The sequence below is a fragment of the Melospiza melodia genome, chromosome 10 (genome assembly GCF_035770615.1).
Source record: "Melospiza melodia melodia isolate bMelMel2 chromosome 10, bMelMel2.pri, whole genome shotgun sequence".
NCBI classification, from domain to species: Eukaryota; Metazoa; Chordata; class Aves; order Passeriformes; family Passerellidae; genus Melospiza; species Melospiza melodia.
Window position 1 is genome coordinate 12,254,011 of NC_086203.1, and position 21,106 is coordinate 12,275,116.

At 41.5% G+C, this 21,106-nt stretch overlaps 1 protein-coding gene across 1 annotated transcript in view; it reads right to left on the bottom strand.

Moving 5' to 3' along the window:
* PPARG (peroxisome proliferator activated receptor gamma) overlaps nt 1-20,798 on the bottom strand; it is a 56,806-nt gene extending 36,008 nt beyond the window's left edge. Inside the window, exon 1 of the mRNA XM_063164401.1 lies at nt 20,697-20,798. The gene's annotated coding sequence lies outside the window, so the exon portion shown is untranslated. The remainder of the gene's footprint in view (nt 1-20,696) is intronic.
* Nucleotides 20,799-21,106: the final 308 nt, after the last annotated feature.

The window sequence follows — 21,106 nt, forward strand, 5'->3', positions numbered from 1 at the left end:
TGGGAATTAAGTTAGCACCAGCACACCTCCTTTTGTATTTCTAACTTTCAGCAAAAAACAGAGGAATTTCATCAGGATTTTTCTGGTTTACATATTTCAGAAAAGCTTTGTGCAAACTGGTACCTGAAACTATAGTAGCTACTGAGCAAAGGGGAAAAAAAATCCTCAAATACCCTTAGATCCAGCAGCCAGGATCTGAATTTCTGTGAAGTAATGATACCAGAAAGCCCCAGAACAGAACTGCTTCATCTTGAGCTCCAAACTAAACAATTATCATTAATACTATAATATTAATACTGCAATTTAATAATTTATAATATTGGTTAATATTGTAAGTTTATAACCAACAGCTTCCCTACCAAACTCCAAGTAGTCCTGGATGTCAATATATACTTTGGGAAAATAAAATTATTTTCAGTGATGTGATTTTCCTTCTGAAATTGATAAACTCTCAACTTCCTTTACCATTTAAAAAGAAAATACCACAGTTCATGGCTCAGACAGGGGATTATCAGCTCACTTTAGGTGATAATTAAAGAAGGGGACCTGAATTCTCCTGCCACTTCCCCTCACAGTTTTGTGAGAAAAGTTCCCCTGTAACACAGCCCAGAATTGATGGAAATATTGAATTCTTTTGCAAATATTGAATTCTTTCCCCTTCTTTTCAAGGGAAAAAACCCCAAGACACCATTCCCTTCAGAACACAGAAGGAACCTACTGAAAACACAATGGGGAAGTGCTGTCTGAACCTGAACTAAGAGATGAATATTCCCCCTGCAGCCCTTTTATAACAATAAAAAAGACAAAATATTTGTGGGGAAAGAACACAATTTCATCTTTTATTTAATTTCAAAATCATTAATGCACTTCAAAAAGAACTTAAATATAACCTGCATAATGATACATTAATGGGAAAATCTACAAAGTCCTGACTTAGTTACAGTTTCATAAACTTGCTGTATTTTCTAATAAAGTATCTGGCATGGCTTGGATTTTATAATGTGTCTGAAAAGTAAAAGGAAGACATTTCTTTGATCTTATTTTCTGTTGGGTTATTCTTCCTCTGTGTTATTAATATCTTAAGAATATGTCTGGTGTGATTTGTTCCTACTTTTGTCAACCTGTCTATTTGGAAGTAAAATTTTTCCAATACCCTTATGGGAAAAGGAAAGAAGGAAGGAAGGAAGGAAGGAAGGAAGGAAGGAAGGAAGGAAGGAAGGAAGGAAGGAAGGAAGGAAGGAAGGAAGGAAGGAAGGAAGGAAGGAAGGAAGGAAGGAAGGAAGGAAGGAAGGAAGGAAGGAAGGAAGGAAGAAAGAGAGAAAGAGAGAAAGAGAGAAAGAGAGAAAGAGAGAAAGAGAGAAAGAGAGAAAGAGAGAAAGAGAGAAAGAGAGAAAGAGAGAAAGAAAGAAAGAAAGAAAGAAAGAAAGAAAGAAAGAAAGAAAGAAAGAAAGAAAGAAAGAAAGAAAGAAAGAAAGAAAGAAAGAAAGAAAGAAAGAAAGAAAGAAAGAAAGAAAGAAAGAAAGAAAGAAAGAAAGAAAGAAAGAAAGAAAGAAAGAAAACATTTTCACCTGCCAAGGTATGGAAAATGATTCCACACTTGTGAGCTGCCTGTCACTCCTGTGAGTGTCCCTCATGTCCAAAGCAGGGGCTGTTTGTATTCATATTTGTTTAAATATGTGCTTAAATAAATAAAATAAACATTTATGCATAAATTTATTTCTTTTAAAATAAATAAATATAAAATAATATCTATAATAAGTAAATAAATGAAACATTTGTGTCTGCCACACAAAATTCCATGGCTTTTGCTACTGTTCTTTGTCTCTGCACTAAACCAAACATTTTAAAAATGGTTTTGATGTGATTCTTAACACTGGTGATCTTTGGCCCACAGAGTCAGCAGGTGGCAAGTGCCACCCCCAGGGTCCCTGCCACTGTCCCAGTCACTGTTCAAGGAGATGGGAACTGGCCTTGCTATTTTTGAGATGCCCAAGAGCTCAAGTGACATCACTCGAGGACACCGACGGAAAGCGGAGGATCCGCGCTGAGAGCAGCTCAGGAGAAAGCTATTTCTGGCCAATTTCACAATTCTGCTATTTTTAACAGCTGCTCCTAACCAGTCATTTTTGGAGATGTGTTTGCAGCTGGAAAGAATCTCCCAGTGCCTGAGTGGAGCAGTAAAGCCCTTGCAGTTTGTGTTTTACACAGAAGTCTCACGGAGAGAGTGGCAATCTCAGGGTGCCCCAGCACCTCTGCTCCCATGGATTTGGAATCCTCTGAAACTCTGAATTTCAGATGACAGCTCACAGAGATCCCAGCCCATGGAAACTCACCTGCTGTCATTAAAAACCTCAGCTGCCATCCTGTCTTTGACAGCATTTGCTGCTTTCACTTGAGGAGAAAAGTGTATAATCAGGTTTGAACAGTGTTTCAAAAAGATTAATAATTATAGGGTTATGCAACATTAACAATAGTGGTACCAGCAAAGCAGCTGTGTTAAATTTTAACAGCATTAAAAAGAGGGGAAGAAAGAGATTGAGAAAATTTCAGTTCCCTTCTCTGTCATGTGCTCTTGACATCGTCTTGGTTTTTGCTATATTTAAATTGCTGTAGGAATTTCTTCTGCAAGGAACCTAAGAGGGCAACTAACAGCAAATCCTTCAGTTTCATATTGTGTTAAATACAGAGATATATCACAATTCAAGCCAAAAATGTAGAGTTTCTAGAAACTAGAAAACTAAAAACTAGAGTTACAATTTACTATGGTTGATAACATTGATAGGTAATTTCTTGCCTTTTTATTTTCTACTGAAAAATACATTAATTAACTTCCTGAGAAGTGCTGTTTTGAATAATTATGTGTAAGTATATTTCTTTAATCTAAATGCATGTGCCATTCTCACACACAAACCACAAATCACACACTGCAATTTTGCCCACAGACTCTGGCATATTTGATGACTGGATTGGTTTATTTTTAAATCAGCAATTTATCTTCAGTTGGGCCAGAATACCAACAGTTAACTTTGCAATAAATGATTACTGTCATAACCCCATTTTTCTTTTTAGAAGATTCCTTTTCTAGGCAAGCAAGTTTGGTGTGAGGAACCAAAAGTGATTTCTGTGACTTTCTGTAACCCCTGGAGCAGGCGTGAGAACAGCCAAACATGTGGCTCTGATGTGGACTGAGCGTGAGCTCCTGGCACTTTTTACTGCTCTCAGTTTTCTTTAGTTGCCAAACCAAGCTCAGTAGTTACAAATTTCTCTATTGGTTGATCTCTTTAATGATCCAGCTGTAATTAAAAAGAAATTTGTTAAAATACTATTGAGAATATCACCAAGAAGCAAATTGTGAAGGGACACTGGATCACACCCAGTGAGGGGGAGTGTAACAGAGCACTGGATGTCAGGGTGAGACTGTGCTGGTGCAGAACTGCCCCTGCAACTTTGGGATCAGTCCCTGAGGTCAGAAGGGGTCTCCAGTGCTCCCCACACCCTTCCTGCCCTTGCTGACAAAGTGAGAACATCTGCTTTAAACCTCACCCCTGCACTCTGGGCAAGCTGAGCAGGGATTCTGCAGCAGCTCTGGTGACTCCTCACCAGCAGTGATGTGCCTGCTGTAGAGGGACATGAGCAGCATGGAAATAAGCACAACCATGATCTAACTCCATTCCACCCACCCAAACTGCCCTGTGAATGTAGAGCCTGGTTGATCTCTCACCTTCTCCTTCTGCTGTCAATACAGCAAATCACAAATTAGGTTAAGCAGTGAGTATTTGTGATGCAGACAGGTGTTCACTGGGCTCCAAGCAGTGCCGGGCTCATGGCACACCTTCCCATGGGTGTGGGATGGGCTGCTGAAACCTCTGTGGCATGGTGTGCAGAACTAACACAACCAGAAATTGGTCTAATTCTGATTTCTGAACTGCTTCTGATGTAATCTGCTACTGGGCTTGGTTCACTTCAGAACTATGGATTCTTTTTTATTGCTTTCTCTGCATATGGCCACTGAGTCAGACGAGATAGTTTGCAGACAAACATTGGCTCCTTTGAACCTGGCTGTAAAATTTCCACCAGTGCACTCAATTTACCTTTTGCAGGGCAGCAATGGCAGCATCTGTTTGGAACAGGAGTGCTGGGCCTCCTGCTCAATACCTGACCAGAACAACCCAAAATCTCCATCCAGAGCATGCAGGTACCACAGAACTCCTCCTTCCTCAGCCAACCTGAGGGAATCACTGCTCCAAAATCTGAGACTGGGGGAAAAGGTGCAAATTATTGATCCTGCCATCACATTAACACACGGAGTGAGCAATAAAAAGCTTCCTCCCGAGATCTCCATCTCAATGGAAGCAGAGAAAGTTGCCAATCCCACTGTGTTTGTCAGCTCCCCTGGATTATCAATGGGCCACGTGCTGTGAATCACATCTTGGATCCTGCCAGTTGTGTCTTGCTTTTACTATTTGTTCTGGGATGTAAAAACCACTATTGTAAGCAGTTCAAAAATACATGCTGGAAAATTGTTAATGCCCTAGTCATACAATGTCATTTTGAAGCTCCCTGGGAATTTAGATTTGCACAGCTTATTAGGATATGACCTTTCCCTTGATTTTTTTATTTTAAGATCAAGTTAAGATGAAATTTCCCCAGTGGGAGTTGCTGTGTTTCCTTCACAGATAAGGAAAATAGCAATGGCAGCTCTGCATAGAGACAAATTCATACACTCCTGCAGCATGGACAGCCCTGTGGGCTTGACAGACATCCAGTGCATTCCTAGAGGCTGAGAGGGAGTTAAACAAAAAAACCCCAGCATTTTAACAAAGGTATTTCCCTAAATCTTTCACCTTTATTTTTTTTTTTAATTTTTTTTTTCAGTTTCATCTGTGAGGAGTTTTAAGGCCTGTGAGCTTGCATGCAGAGCACCAGGGCAGCACTGGCTTTGTGGAACACATTCCTATTCCTGTGTGGAATATCTACCTCTACAGCACTGCTTTTCCCTCTTCACAATACAGATTCTGTCTCAGAAATCCACACACTTCCCTGGGATTTCATGAACCTGATCTAAAAGCAGGAGGTTGTAAAATTAATTCTCAATATTTGTGCTATGGGCTGATTAGCAGCTACCAATCACAGTGGTTACATATTTATTATATATTATGTATAATAAACATTTTTGATAGTTTAAGATAGGGATACTCCAACACTTAATCTTTCTGCCTGTATGTCAATGAAACCAACAAAGACAATTAGTTAAATAACTAGAAGTTGAATGATATTGCTTATATTAAAATTTTTCAAACGCTCCAGATGGTAAAAACCAACAACTGTTAATAAGCTCTTAAATTTTCTCACTAACATCAAAATCCATTGGCCAATAAAGAGATGACCAAAAAGAAGTGTCAACACAAAAGAAGTACATGGTTTCCTTTTTGGATATTAAGGGTGAAAGCTTCATGCATTGAACCTTTGCTAGGCAAACAACATTTTTTTGTCAGCTATTTGGATGCTAAAAGAAGAAAGGGAAGCGATGATGAAATAAAGTGAATTACATTTTGTTACTTTTACTACTTTTGTTACTATTACTTGTATAACTGGCTGGCTTAATAGGTTGGGGTGGGCATAAAACATTCGTGCGAGGATGGCCCAGCAGAAAGAGAGGGTCAGGAGGTCATGGCAATGACAAAACCAACAAAAGCCCACAAAGACTCAAAGGAGCCTCAAACCAGCCCCGCCACCTTTACGAGTTTCCGTGTCTGGAGGGCTCAGGAGGAGCTCTCTGCACTCCCCTGGCCCAGCTGGGAGCAGGGGGATCTCCCCAGCAGGGGAATTTGCATTTCCAGCAGCAGTCCTTCCTCCTTCCAGGGCTGACACTGATACGGGCTCACTGCTCCCACAGCGGGGAGCAGACAGCCTTGCCATGGTGTCAGGCTCTAGGCAGGGCTTAATCTGCAATTGATCCCGGCCTAATCTGCCTCTCCTGGGCAAGTCCAAAGTCATTATCTGCATCAGCAGCCCAGGAGCTCTGTGACACTCGTGTGTCGAACAAGAGAGCAAACAAATCCCCGCCGATAGCATTCAGGGCCTATCGCCGCGGGCCCTGGGGTCACACAGCCCGAGCTGCCCTGCCAACAAACCCAGCACCACTCCAGAAAAATAATAATAATAATAATAACAATAATCAACAATAATCCAGCAGGAAAAAGGGCCAGCTGAACAGCCCACGTTACAGGAAGGAATCTCACGGATAACATCATTCCTGCTCCAGCAGTGTTTGAGGAGTGACTCAACAGACTGGGGTATCTTTTTTACGGTGCTGACACAGGGCTGGTGCAGATGCACAGTGCAGGCACTAAAAGTTTATTTACAGAGGGCAGGACTGAACATTTCATGTGAGCACATTCAGGCCATGATAAAGAGCTTTGTCTCCCATTAGTAATTTAAAGGATTGTGATTTGCTACTCCCAACACACCTATAATTGAATTCCTCAGTCATAAAATCACTGGTGCCAAACAAGTCCTGATATCTTTTATCAAGCCTCTTTTTTCTTGTCATTTGTTAACATATTTCTTATGGAGCTTTTCTTCTTTTTATAGATACATTTGCTTTAGTTATAAATTAACCCTGGAATTTACTCTCCCAGAGGCCACAAACTGCTTTTTTATTCTCTTGGAAAAGTTTCAGGCTCTATGAAACGATGATTTGACACAATTTTTGAATAGCAGCTCGTGGTTCAGATACAGAGGAAGGAAATTCAAAAGATGGACAAAGTAGTTGAGACTAAAGTGGAAATGTTTAGATGCCTTTCTGGGCCTTCTGCTCTGGAAGCCGTGATTGATTTACCAAAAGGGAAATGTTTCCCTGTGGGATTTCTGGTGCTTCCAGTTCCCTGTAGTGAAATTCTCAGATCCAGACTCATTCTGAAATGAGGAACGTGTAGGAAGTCCCAGATTTCGGTGGCTCCAGAAGCTGGCCAGCACATCCCAAAGGTATGCAGAATACTTCAGATTTTGGAATGCATCCTAAAACACCAATATTTGTTTAACAGATTGATTCATATAATGCCCATTAAAAAATAATGTTTCAGTTGACAATGCCATTGTAAAGAAAATAAGCTTAAAATATTCACTCCTATTGTGTCTTTGTTGGGCTCTTTCTCATCATCCTGAGGGCTTTGGAAACTCTTGGCTTTTTTCAGCCAGAACTGACTAAAAATGTAGAGGAGTTTGAACACAAAGGGCTGAAAGTGTTGTTGGTGTCACCACTGGAAGAGCAATAATTTGAGCTCAATTTGTAAAAAAATATAAATCAAAAAATCCAAATGAAGAATTCCAAAATGAAGAATTCCAAAAATCCAAATGAAGAATTAAAAAAAAAAAAAACCCATAGGAAACTAATGGAATTGGTTCTACTGCTGAAAGAACTCTTTGGATAACGGCAGAGCCCCACATTTTAACAGCCACAATAATTCCCACATTATTCCTTTTATTTCTCCTTCTGTGTTACTCTTAGTCATATTACAAACCATTGAAGTTGGAAAATTTTGATTTGATATTAACACACCACATATTATTAATTAAACCCATTTTTATGGTTTAATTTCCACTTCAGCTCAGGTAAATACAAAAATTTTGATTTGCTATTAACACATTAGATGTCCATTTTTATGGTTTATTCCCCATTTTAGCTTTAGTAAATATGAAAATTTTGATTTGATATTAACATATCAGACATACATTTTTACGGTTAATTCCCACTTCAGCTCAGGTTTTTCAAGGTGGATGGAGAAAAATTTGAAAAATATGCCTTAAAGGTTCAGAAAAGAGGAAAAGATCTCCCAGAACTGTGCGTTTCTGGGTTGCTCTTCCAGTTTGGAGTGGCTGTGGTTGTGCTGCTGCCTCAGCACAGGAAGGAGGGGGTGATGGCTTCACAGCAGCCCAGGGTGCTTTGGGCTGGAAGGGACCTCAAAAATCCCCCAGTCCCACCCCAGCCATGGGCAGGGACCTTCTCCTGCTCCAGGTGGATCCAATTCCTGTCCAGCCCGGCCTTGGGCACTGCCAGGGATGGAGCAGCCACAGCTTCCCTGTGCCAGGGCCTCCCAGTTATGAATTTCCCTCTAACATCCAACCCTAATCCCCTTCTTTCAGTTTAGTGGATAAAAAAATGATAAGTTTTTTTTTTTTTTTAAATCCTTTAAAAATTCCTCTTTAATTAAGAATAATAAAGGGGCTTGGGGAGTGCTGGGGTGTTTTTTCTGTAGAAATAAATGCTTTTCATACAGAAATAAATGCTTTCCCCATTCAAGACATTGCCCTTACAAAGGGAAACGGCTTCCTCCTCTCTGTGATGTTTCTGAGGTTGCCGGCCAATTATTTGAAGTTAAAATATTAAAATTTTCTCCCAAAGTTGTGCTTTGAGTCTCTGAATTGCCCAATTTTTATTATGAAGTAAATGTCTAATTATTTTGAAAAATCTTATACCTTATTCTGTATTTCTTCTTGAACGCTTCACCCGTTTCATTACCTGTCCAAGGTTCTTGACATTTCTTTTTAAGTCTCAACACAACATAATGATTTCAGCTCCTTTAATTGAATCAATGATCACAGAGCAGAAAGAATTTACAACTTAAAATATTTCTCAACTTTTAAGGTAAAAATGAAATTTAAAACAGTGCCAACAGTGTCAAATATTTTAGCTCTCAAATTTTCAGGTGTTAAAATACACAGTCATCTTTTAGATTTTACACTTCTGGGTGAAATGCTTTCTATAACCACAAAATTAAAATTCCATGGTTTATCTGGTGACACAGTTTGGCCCTGCTGCCCTTTGCAATCCCACTGAGGGCAGGGGATGGTGAGCAGAGCTCAGGCTGCCCTGAAGGACCAGAGCAGGAATTAAAGCCAGGCCTAACCCCCTGCTCTCACACCTTGTGCACACATTTCAGAACTTTGTTTGCCCTCTGCGCTTTCACTGGAGCCAGGAGGAATTTTCAGAGCAAACAGTTTGTAATATATTCTTTACAGGTGAGTTACAATGTTGTCTCTGGCTCTTGGAACAGGCAGTAGGACAATAAAAAACTCAAATTATTTTTTCAGAGCTGTGACCGTATCATATATGAGTATTGCACTAAGATCTGCTCAGGACAGATGAATAAATAGAATAAATTTTTGTTTTTACTTAAGCTAAAATGGAAAATAAAACATAAAAATGGGTATCTGGGGTGTTAATATCAAATCAAAATCTTCCAACTTCAATGGTTTGTAATAGGACTAAGGGTAACACAGAAGGAGAAATAAAAGGAATAATGTGGGAATTATTGTGGCTGTTAAAAAGTGTGGCTCTGCCCGTATCCAAAGAGTTCTTTCAGCAGTAGAAGCAATTCCATTAGTTGCCTATGGGTATTTTTTTGGAATTCTTCATTTGGATTTTTTGATTTATATTTTTTTACAAGTTTAGCTCAAATTATTGCTCTTTATTCACACCACAAACTCTTGTAACTTGTTTCCCCAGGGGTGAGAAAAAAAATGGAGTAATTTAAAAAATTCTGGGCTTTATCTCTTTTATTTATTTACATGGCAGCCAAATAAACAGGCAACACAGGCTAAAATGACCTGCAGAGATTTTTCTTTTCATGAAACTCCAACCTCTACTTTACCAAACATACAAATCGTGTCTTGGATGCCACAAGCTCTCTTAGAAAGATCTCCACATTAAAAATCACTCCTCTTTTAGAGCTAAAAATCTAGGAGTAGAACTTCAGGCACAGCTCATCTTGCTCTGAGGGCAGGAAGAAACTCAAAAAGAAATGCTGACAGCTCTGGGAGGGGTTTCAGCTGATTCCATGCCAATAAACAAGAATTTCACCAGGGCTCCCACTCTGGCCACGCTTGTCCCTTTAGCAAACTGGGTGGAAATTGTAAATGGCCTTTTGCAAACGGTCCATGGGCTCTGCTGGCTCCTAAATGATTTATTTCAGGGCAGTGATTGAGTGGCTCTTAATTAGCTGGGCTAGAACTGGAGCAGGGACAGGTCTAGAATGCATCCACTGAACCTTCACTCCTGCAGCTGTGCCCAAATTCAGCACTCTCTGATTTACTGGTGGCTCCAAGGCTTTGGTGAGACTGGGGAACATCATTGTTCCCAAGCTTTGGGGTTTTGTTTGGTTTAACTCAAATGCACTCAGTTATTTCATTGTGAACCAGCTTTTCTCCTACCAGTGCTCCCAGTTCTGCTGTGGGGGGTTCTCACCACTCTGGAGCTTCAGCCCCAGTGTGAACATGAACAGGGCTCTCCTAAATCCCACCAGAGATGCTCTTCTCTTGTCCATCACTTTACTGAGCACTAGAAAGGCACTGACCTCTTTTTCCCAAATTTGCAGTCCATTTCAGTGAAATATCTGTGCAGAAACCCCTGCACAGATGGAAAAGTCTAAAATACAAATTCCATTCTTGATAATGATCAAATTCCTGTAGTTGCCATCCAACAGAGGCATTTACCCATCCATCTTTGTGTCTCATAAAAACACAGGAGACATTTTGCTGCTTCAAGACTCCATGTATAAGAATGGCAGCCCTGCAGTGAATTGGAACGCAGTTTTAAGTCTTGATATTTCTAATGATTCATATTTCTAAATATTAATCTCATCTCCTACTCTGGGAATAGTGAATTACATACTGGCACCTCAAAATCACCCCCAGCTGTTAGGATAACCCACATTCTCCATGGATGCAGAGGAAAATTCCCTTTTCACTGGATTTGCTGCTCAGCACCAAAGGAAATAAGGGAATCTGTTCTGAAGAATGGCTTTTAGAAGACGAAGGGAGGAAAATCCTGTGGGCTCTGTCAGTACCTCTTCCCACTGCCACCCTCCCTTCTGCAGCATATCTCCCAATTTTTTTCTCTCTAATTTAATTTCAGGAATTCTTACTCAGAGGATGTTTTCCTCTGTTTAAATGACACCCTGGAAGTAGACAGCAGTGCTATTTAGCACTTAGCCTACATTGTCTTTATTTCATTTATTTCATTTCCATATTCATAGCTAAATGAGTGCTCTATCACTCTGGCTGTTTTGAACTCCAGAGAATCCCTTTATTTCACAGAGTCACTGCCAGGTATAATTACTACATTCATCAGCCTTTCCTGGAGTAATTGTCAGGAAAGTGGCAACCATGCCTGCATCAATTCCTTCTTCCTCCTTGCTTTTTCCTGCTTGCCTTCCAGGACAATGAAAGGCTCTCTTTACTTTCTCTTCCTTTGTTCACCTCAACCCTTTTCCTCCCTTTATTCCTCTCTTCAAAACTTTGGGGAGGAAAAGGAGAGATGGTTCTGATGTTTTCACATTTAGCGGTTTGTTGAGGGTTTGGTTTTTTTGTTGAAATATAAAAACTGTTAAATATTTTTAGAAATTCAAATGAAAACTCTGCCATTCTGTGGAGATGCCCAGTCCAGCTCTTTCACCAGCGCCAACACAAGAGTCACCCTCGTGTCTAAGGGTCAGGCTGGAGCAGAAACTCCAAATTGCCACATGGTTTGTGTGCTGTGCCTTCCTGTTGCTGGGGAGGGGAGGAGACAGGAATCTGCTGGCCAGCCTGCGTCAGAGGCACGCTCAGCACACCAAACTGGGGCTACGGACGAGTTATTGTTATTCTGAACTCACCTCGAGTGCAGCAACGCTCCCTGCCTGCCCTGCTGTCCCCAGTGACAGGAAAGCTGTCACTTGTTGTTAGCAGATCACACGGTTCCTGTTCTCTGAGGAGTCGTAAGTAAGGCTAGATTTGAAAAACAGAGCAAACTTGGGCAGAAAAAGAACAATGAGCAAGGATGCCAAAATACAGTGAAAGACCACGTTATGGCATTGTCAGCATATCTGAAACCAAGAAAAGCTGAAATTCTCATAAGAGACCAGAGAGAAGAATTCAAAATCATGAAGGTTCCAACAATAAACTTTAGGCTCTGAGAAAGAAATTCAAACATCTGTAGTTTTTTAAAGAATTCCCCCGTTTTTTAATACTTTTCACTGGCCAAAATAAAAAGGGCTAAATAAATACAGAAACTCAGCAGGCACAGCTAATCTGCCCACTGCCTTCCTTTGAAATTTCCTTTAATTAATTAATCAATTAACTTCCTTTCCTGATGTTCACTGTGGACAGCTTCTTCCCATTTTCCCAAGCCCCTGCTCTGCTGGGCCTCCAGAGTCCCACACTGGCCTTCGATCCCTGCCCTAATCCACCACTGCAATTAATCTAATCACACTGCACACCAGTAGCCTCCATTAAGATTAAAGATAATCTTGCTATTTCACAAGATTAAAAAAGCCAGAGCCAATCTTAACATCACACATCACTCCACCTATTCTGCATAAACTCTGTTTTACGAATGTTAGAAAAGAGGAGAGCACTGGTGATATTGTTGTCTTTTAAAAGCAGAATTGAGAAAATACAGAGGAGTTCTCTGGGGTCTTGTCTGATCTCTCACCTACTCGAAATTGGCACCAAAATGAAGAATGGCGAGAAGTGCACATGACTTCCACATCCTCAGTGTTACATCATGAAGGATGAAACAGCAGATTGTGTACAGCTCACAGTGCACGGCACAGCTGCTGTGCTGGGTGCAACTCTTGCCTTGCACAAAAAATGCCCTTCTCAACAAAACTGTGACTCATGAAAAAATTGACAGATACCAAAGAAAACAGTGATAGGCTCATTTCATAATGGGACCTGCTGCTGTGGACTCTGACATTCCCCTGCTAAGTGGGTTTTTTATATAAACGAAGCATGTGGATATTTAATATTCTATTTTTGGATTATGATTTTCATTGGCAAAATTTTTTCAAGAAGATGCCTACAGGAAAATATCTCTGCTGTAGGAAAAGTGGGCTCTTGGTGCTGAAGGGTTTCCCAGTACTTCAAGCACTGTCAAGAATTCCTGCCCACGCCAGCTGTGCTGTAATCACTATTTCTTAATAAATCAGTAATCCTGATCTAAGAAAATAATTCCTCAAATGTCATTACCTGTGTCAGAATGCAGCTTGCATAACCTGATGTGTTACCCTGCCTGAAAACCTGGAGCAGCGCAAGGATTTCAAGTGTGGGTTTTATCCGAGGGCTTGGATCCCTGCTAAAAGCCTGACACCACCAAAGCAGATTTTGGGCACATAAATATCCTGCTGGATTGGCCACATGAGGGTCAGGGAACAAAATCTGGGCAGTGCCCAAAGGAAGCTGTGCAAGGAACCCTCCTGAGTTTCCTGTTCATCATGGCCTAATGTTCTGTGTCACAAAAACAATTCACCAGCTTGAGACAACAGGCGAGCTCACATCACAAATAATGCTCCAAAAGCTGGCAAAGCAAGGCTGGAATTTGCTTCCAGTAGCATTAATTAAATATAGTAATAATACTAATAACAGCAGCAACAACAATAACCCAAAGAAGCAAGGTAGGAACAAGTAATTGAGCTTCCATCAGGTTAAAAAAAATTATTTTGCCTTGCCTTACTAATAAAAAATATATTGAAGCTGCTGGTAAAAATCCCTGAGCCTTTAAATGGAATTCCTGATTATTTGCTTTTTCCTGTTTTAAATTGAAGACCTGAAACTTTTGTAGCACCAGTTTGGAGAATTGTTTTCTGTACTCAAATGAACAACTCCTACTTAGAGGAGATCTTTACTAAAGAATCCACTCCAGGCCAATTCAGCAATTCTGGCAATAGCTGTAATGTAAATGCAAAAATATCTAAACCAAATGCAGGAAAATAAACCTTTCAAACGGTGCTTGTTTCATTCAGAGAGCTGATTTAATGTGAAATCCTTTTGTTTTAAATAAGGCTTAAAGTTTCCTCTTGTTTATCATCTCAAACCAGCTTCAGCAACAGCTGGAAATTCTGAAAGTGAAAGCACATTTGCAGAACTTTTGTTTCCACATTCTCTAATCCTGTTCTAGGAAAAAATTTAAAAGTCTGCACCTCCATATGAGTACCCCCAAATATGCATCCATTTGTAAAATTCAATTTATATTGACAATACTATGGGATATTTAAAAGAAATAAAACACTTGCATGTTTTTCTTAGTATTCCCAATAATTTCAAACCTCAAACACGTTACCATGCCCTGATGTACAAACAAGGCATCTGAGAAATGCAGTTTAAGTGCAAATGTTGGCATCTGGGAGTGACAACAGGGAAGAAAACCAGTGAAAGCCTTGCAGAACTTCAGTGACTCCATGAAATAAATCCATCCCCTGTCACTGGTTAACCTCAGGGGGACTGAAGCATTCATCATTAATTCAGTGTAAGAACTTTGTTTTAGACATAATAACTGCTAGAAAGCAAATAAATATTATATTTTTTCCTAATCCTGAAGGGAATGAGACTCTCTGCTGCAGCCTCTCCAAAATTTCTCCCTGAATAAATTTAGAGAATACAGATAAACCCTGAGTAAATAAAGCAGCCTTTTGCCCTCATGTACTTCTGTACTTGCTTATCTATAGATTTCTCTGGGTGTAACTGAAAATAAAATTTGGGTTTCTTGGTTTTTTTTTTTTTTTACATTCATAGGTAGGATTCAAAATCAATCTAGCAACGTACCACATAATAATATGCTTCCATGAAGCTTAAAAACTGAGATTCAGCATAAAACGCTGTAGCTGAAATACTGAAATACCACTGTAGGGAACAGCAACTCCAAGGAAAACACATTCGAGATGGAAGGATAAACTCTCAGTTTTATTTACTGTAGACATAAAAAGTCAGGACCTAAACCTATCATGAGGAAATATGTACATTATGAAAGGCAGTAAATAGAAGTGGCTGCATTTTTCCACAAGCCCCCATATTAGATAGCACCACAAAGCACCAGGTCCAGGTAGTAAAACCTGTTTTTCTGACCACCCCTTCTAGAAGATCTTGGTGTGAGTGTTAAAGCCTGTAATTAACATTTTTCTTTCCATAGTTCCTTTTTTTGGTGGAACAATCCGAGTCTTTTGGTAGGCTGACATCTCTCTCACAGCACCATGGGTGAGCTCACAGAATATTCAAATCCTCCCCCAGCACAGGGAGTGAAAATGTTCCTCTGTTTGTACACAGATGGCACCTGAGTTCAAAGCCTCTCAAACTTCAGAACTGCTGCTACACGGCCACAAATCCTCACAGCAGTTACACAACCTCTCAGTTCAATAAATCTAAACAAACACACAAGTACTATGGACTCCTCATGCAATATTATAACATAAAAAAATCCCATTTTATGCAACGCGCTGTAATCACGCATTGTGTAAAAAGTTTAAGACGAGATCATAATTCTGGGCAGGACTGCTCTGTGCAAATATGAAATTCTCTGCAGAGTAAATGCTGAAACTCAGAGGGAAACATGAGATGAAAGAAGAAAACTTCCACTGCTCTGCCTTTTCCTATAAATATTCCACACAGCTGAAAGTATGACTGATGCAAATCCCATATTTCGGATTTTATACACACAGGTGAGTTAGAGGAGTTGGAGATGGAGGTCTATGAAAAATTCTGGGATTCTGGCAAAAGGGAATCTAAAATATGTCCCAATCTGATCTGTAAATGCTGAAACTCAGAGGGAAACACAAGATACAAGAAGAAAATTTCCACTGCTCTGCCTTATCCTATAAATATTCCATACAGCTGAAAGTATGACTGATGCAAATCACATATTTTGCATTGAACACACACAGGTGAGTTAGACAAATTGGAGCTGGAGGTCTAAAAAAATTCTAAGATTCTGGCAAAAGGGATTCTAAAATGTGTCCCAATCTGATCTGTGATAAAGAGGAAAGACACCAATCCCCACGGAGCCCATGAAATTCCAGCAGCCTGTACAGCAGCACGAAGGAGACTATTTTACAATGGCACAATAATAGCTGTGAGATGACCAAAAGTAGAATCCATGCCTAATTGGAAGTCTAGAATAAACCAACACCAAATGCAACGTCTGCACCAAAATGTTGGCGTTTCATTTGGAGCTGAAATACGTTAAGAAATTGATCACGTAAAAGGCAGATGAATTTACTCCTCCTGTTACATTGGCATTTCTCACAAGGTTTAAAGAAAAATATGTAGGACTTAAGCTATAATACATACTCATGGTTATTTAATTTCAGGCATTTAGTCTCACAGGGCAAGCAGTAATTCCTTTAGAGCCGGAGCCTCAATTTTGAGCACGCTAAACCCACAGCCACGCAGGAATCCAGCAGTAATTGCAAGGGAGCAAACTGTACAGAGCACTGAGCTTTTATCACTGCAAACCTGATCCTTCTGAGACAGCACATCCACCACTGACCTCAAGGAAGCTGGGATTTGGATCTCTTTTTTAGATTCTATGCATCTCCCATGAAACCAAGAAGTTCCTTTGCTGGCATGGAGTGCTCTGTGTATTTTCTGTTGGGATATTACCTAATATTTATTATCCTGTGTTATCAGAAATTACACAGAGCCCTTCAGCACTGCTGAGATTAGCAGGAAGCCATTCCTACCACAGGGTTAATCCCTTCCCTACACACACACATCCCCTATAAGCATGTCCAGAACCCCACAGGGATGTTCACCCCACGCAGTGCTGGACGTACATCCCCATAGCTGCGGCGCTTTGTGTTTTGTAAATTGCTAATTATCAACCAGCAGAGTAGACTTTGGGATTCAGAGACTTGGATTCATAGACTTTGTCCTGAATGTGCAGCCTGCATGGCATGGAGGAGATCTGCTTAGTCATGAGGAAAGGGGGTGGCTTATGCAAGTCCACAGAGCATCTCCTGCTAGTCCGTTCCAGAAATTCACAGCCCGGCCCTGGAGCTGCTCCTTCTCCTCCCCTGTCCAAGGGGGATATTCCCCTGCTTCCAGGGAAAGCTTAAAAACTGCCAGGTAAAGAAAAGAGGATACTGCTTAGAAGTTGAGATGTTTTTTGCTGCAAATTTAGAGATTTATTATACAAACCCCTAACTTTTTTTTTGTCATAATGCTGATTGTAATCTATTACCATTATCAGCATCGTTTACTCTTGCAAGCATAAATGTACACACTAAAATTTTAAATTTCATTTTCTGCCTCAGTCTCAATCCTGCATTGTTTCTCCATTGCAAACGGGGAATTCTTTGCATTCTCACATCCCAGATCACACAGTATTGAGGACAGGGGCAATTATTCAATTATTTCATTTGAGTAAGAAGATGGCCCCAGTCTTGACTAGGCTGCTCGGTACTAGTGCAATACAGGTAATTAAAAATATCTATATAGTTCATGTATCACGAATTTTAATTGGAGAATGATGTCATTGTTTAGTTCAGTTCTATAGAGTGGTTTATGAGAGGGCAAACAGGCCAAATAATATAATGGAAGGTGTGGGCGGAGTGGGAGAAAAATGTGAACATCATCAAATTGACTTCAGTTCTGCGAAAGTTTCCGGATAGGAAGACTTGCAGAATAGGCCTTGCTTCATTTTTTTTTTTTTTTCCCCTCTAAATTCAAAGAGCAAAACTCCACGACAGATTTATTATAATTTGCCCTGCAGTGTGAGCAGAGCTGACAACTTTGTAGCAGGAGGGAGAGGGAAGCGCATGCTGCAGCAGAAGAGCTGATGCTGAAGTAGAAACTTAGTGTTTCCTATGGTTGCCACATTTATTTTCTCCCTCCTATTTCCTCATACCTGCAAGACCTGGGAGTATCCCAAGCCCACTCACCACAGGGCTGAGTACCAGGGTGATCATTTGCTTAGCACCAGCATTTTCTGCATTGTCCCTGGTACCTGAGAGCAGCACCACTGGGAAAAGGTGGACTACCCTACATTTCAAACAAAGCACAACTGGAAAAACTCCCTGGGCTCTTCTCTTTGTGGAGAATAAAAAGTGGAAGGGGGAAGAGAGAAAAGGAATAAAAAAGGTTCATTATTTAATGCAGGAATCAATTGATGTTTCATATTCCTGAGAATCCGAAGACAAATCTTACGGCATTTCCATTTTTCATCTTGCCTTGGAAAAGCCTCCACAGGAAAAAACTTGAGTTTTTCCCCAAGTAAATGGAGTCCTTTAAATTGTAAATTACCTCCTTTAACTTGTCCTGTTATTGGGAACCCCAAGTTCTGTCTGAGGCGTGAGGAGTAGAACTGAGTACATCAATGTTGTCTTGTTTTGGATTGTTTCTAACTCTTCCTCTTAGTTCACACAAAGTGACCTGACACACAGAGAACATCTGGCACAAAGCACCTGAAAACCAGGTCCTGCTGTTAAAAACCAGACACCATCATGGAAATACAGAGTGAAATAATCAGCACTCATCACCTAATATCCTGCTGGATTTAACAAACCTATTAGTGATTAAAAAATGAAACCAGCAGCAATAACTAATGGAAAGTGTTGTGTCCATGACTTCAAAAGCCTCATGGAGAATTTGTAATTGTAGGGTGATTCCTCTTGAGTAACTGCACTGGAAACTTTTACTGCGTGGCAGAGAAGGACATGGGAACAATCCTTGTGAAAAAGCTTGTAAAAGAAACTCAGATTCTGAATATCAAACACACACAGTTAGTGATTCACAATTAGCCCACTAAAAAGGGCAAGGAAAGATCTTCAACTCCACTCTGAGCATATTACATTTTAAAAAATAACTGAAGAGGGCCTCACCAATCAAGGTGAAAAAAAGCATTAATTTCACTTTTCATTATTTGGTCCGGCTTTGTACAAGACAAAGTTTTCATTCCACTTTTAAATTTTTCTTGCTTTTACAATAAAATCGTTTCCAAAATTCATTTTATTAGCCATTGCTATAAGGAGGAAATTACACTAAAAGTGATTGAAACAGTGCCTAAATTTATTTTATTGACTTAGAAATGGACTTATGGTTATTTAGAAAAGTCCACAAAAGAGTCAGATTCAGAAGCACTGTTGATAAGGGGTGCATTTATCAGTCCCACAAGGAAGGTTAAAAGGCACAGCTTTGATATCCTCCAATTAAATTCTAATATTTCACCGCCTTCACTTCAGATTCGTTACATGGAACACAAATTTATATCAGGAAAAATGTTAGTTGTGTATTCTGTATTATAATGGACGTTTCATGGAATGCTGATGTTAAATACATTGTATTATCCAGGAATTTGGCATTTCTAAGGAACACAGACCATCTTAAGGCTGTTTAGAAGTACAGAATCTCTGAACCACTACAAGTTAGTGAGATATTTTACAAAACTGATGCCTAAAACTATTCAAATTCAAAAGCTGTCTGTGTAAAAATGCCTTTATATTATATTTCTGATTGGTTATCATTCAAAGTCAGTGCCAACTATTTTTTTCAGCTCTCTCTCCCCTTGACAAGCCCATGCTTATATTGTGCCACATGCCTTAACACACTGCTAGGAGTGATTTCTTGTAATCTCATAATTAAATCTCTGAGCAATTTTTGCAGCAATTTTTTTTTTTTGTGACAGCCAAAGTGAATAATGATGTCAAACACATCACTTGATGCACCAAATTCTGATATTAACGAGAGCACGCCATGTGAAACTTCTTTTCAAAGGAGAGCACTCAGTTTCATATGCCACAATTGCTTGGTGTACGCTGGGAATTTTTGGTTAACTAGTAACAAATCATAGTAACCTTTTAAAAGGTAAATTACTTATTAAATGATAGGCTTATTGCTACTTCAAAATAGATATTTTTTAATGGAACATTGTAACAATGTTCTACAGCAAAAGCTCGTTCAGAGATGGGATAGCCAATCACAAATATAAATCCAAACCCCTGGTTATTTCAAGGAGAATTAAAACTGATTTAAAGGAATCTAAATTCCACAGGACATCCAGAAATTGATAATTCCCTGAGCTTTTGATCACAATAAATACCAGCCTTACATCACTGATATTAATAACGCATCCCTGTTAAGTCAGCATAGTATTGTCGTGTGTACACAGGGCCACAAAGTTACAACACCACAGGAACTTGCACTCTCTAGCTGCAGAATCCCCTGGGGAGAAATGACACCAGGAAGATTACAAAACGCTCCTGCGAACCTGAGGCATGCCATCAAGACACAATATATTTCAACATAGCATCTCGGTTGTTGCAGGCTGTGAGAGGCTCCCCGACTTTCTGCGATTGGGAAATTGAAGGAAAGAAAAAAAAAAAAAAAAAAAAAAAAAAAAAAAAGAGGAACGAGCTGTTCATTCATTACGAGAGCAGCCAGGTGAGCCCAGCAGTGCCCTGGCGGTGCTTCCCCCACGGGCGGCAGGGAGGGACGGCGCGCAGCGGATCCATCCATCCATCCATGCCTCCATCCATCCATCCATCCATGCATCCTCCTGCCCATCACCACCTCACCTCAGCGGGGCGGCCCCGAGCATCCCCCGCTGCCGCCGTGCCGGACCCGCTGCTGCAGCACCATGGACACAGCGCCCGGGCTGCCCCGGCCGCAGCGCCGGGAGCGCACCTGGAGCGCGGCCGGGGCGCTCCGGGCACCGCATCCCGCCGGGGCTCCGCCAGCCAGCGCTCCGCTCTGCCCGCTCCAAGGGGCCCGGCCCGCCCGGCCCGCCCGGCCGGCACACCGAGCATCCATCCCCGGCGGCCCCGGGCTCCGCGTCCCGCCCGCCCCGAGCCCCCGCAGCCCCCTCAGCCCCGCGGCCCTGCCCTCACAGCCCGCGGTGCCCTCACGGCCCGCGGCTCCCTCAGCCCCGCGCTGCCCGCGCCGCCCCTCACCTCGGGGCCGGTCCCCGCAGCCGCACGGCGCTGGCGCTGTCAGTTCTCAGCGGGAGCAGCCGTTCCCTTCCAGCGGGATAAACTCCCCCGCTCGGCCCGGCCTCCCGGGCAGGGCCCGCCTCCCCCCGGCGCCGCCTCCGCCGGCCCACGGCGAGCGGGGCTGGCAGCGAGCGGGGCCGGGCCGGGAGCGGGCCGGGCTGGGAACGGGGATGGGGACAGGGATGGGGACCGCGGGATGGCGAAGCAGAGCGGGACGGGACAGGCAGCGGGCAGCGAGGAGGAGGACGAGGATGATGAGGAGGAGGAGGCGGCTCCTTCCTCGCTGTCCCCTCGGGCCGTGCTGCGCCCGGCCCGGCCCGGCCCGCACAGCGCTATCGGCCGCGTGGAGCCGAGGGCAGAGCGCGGCCCCG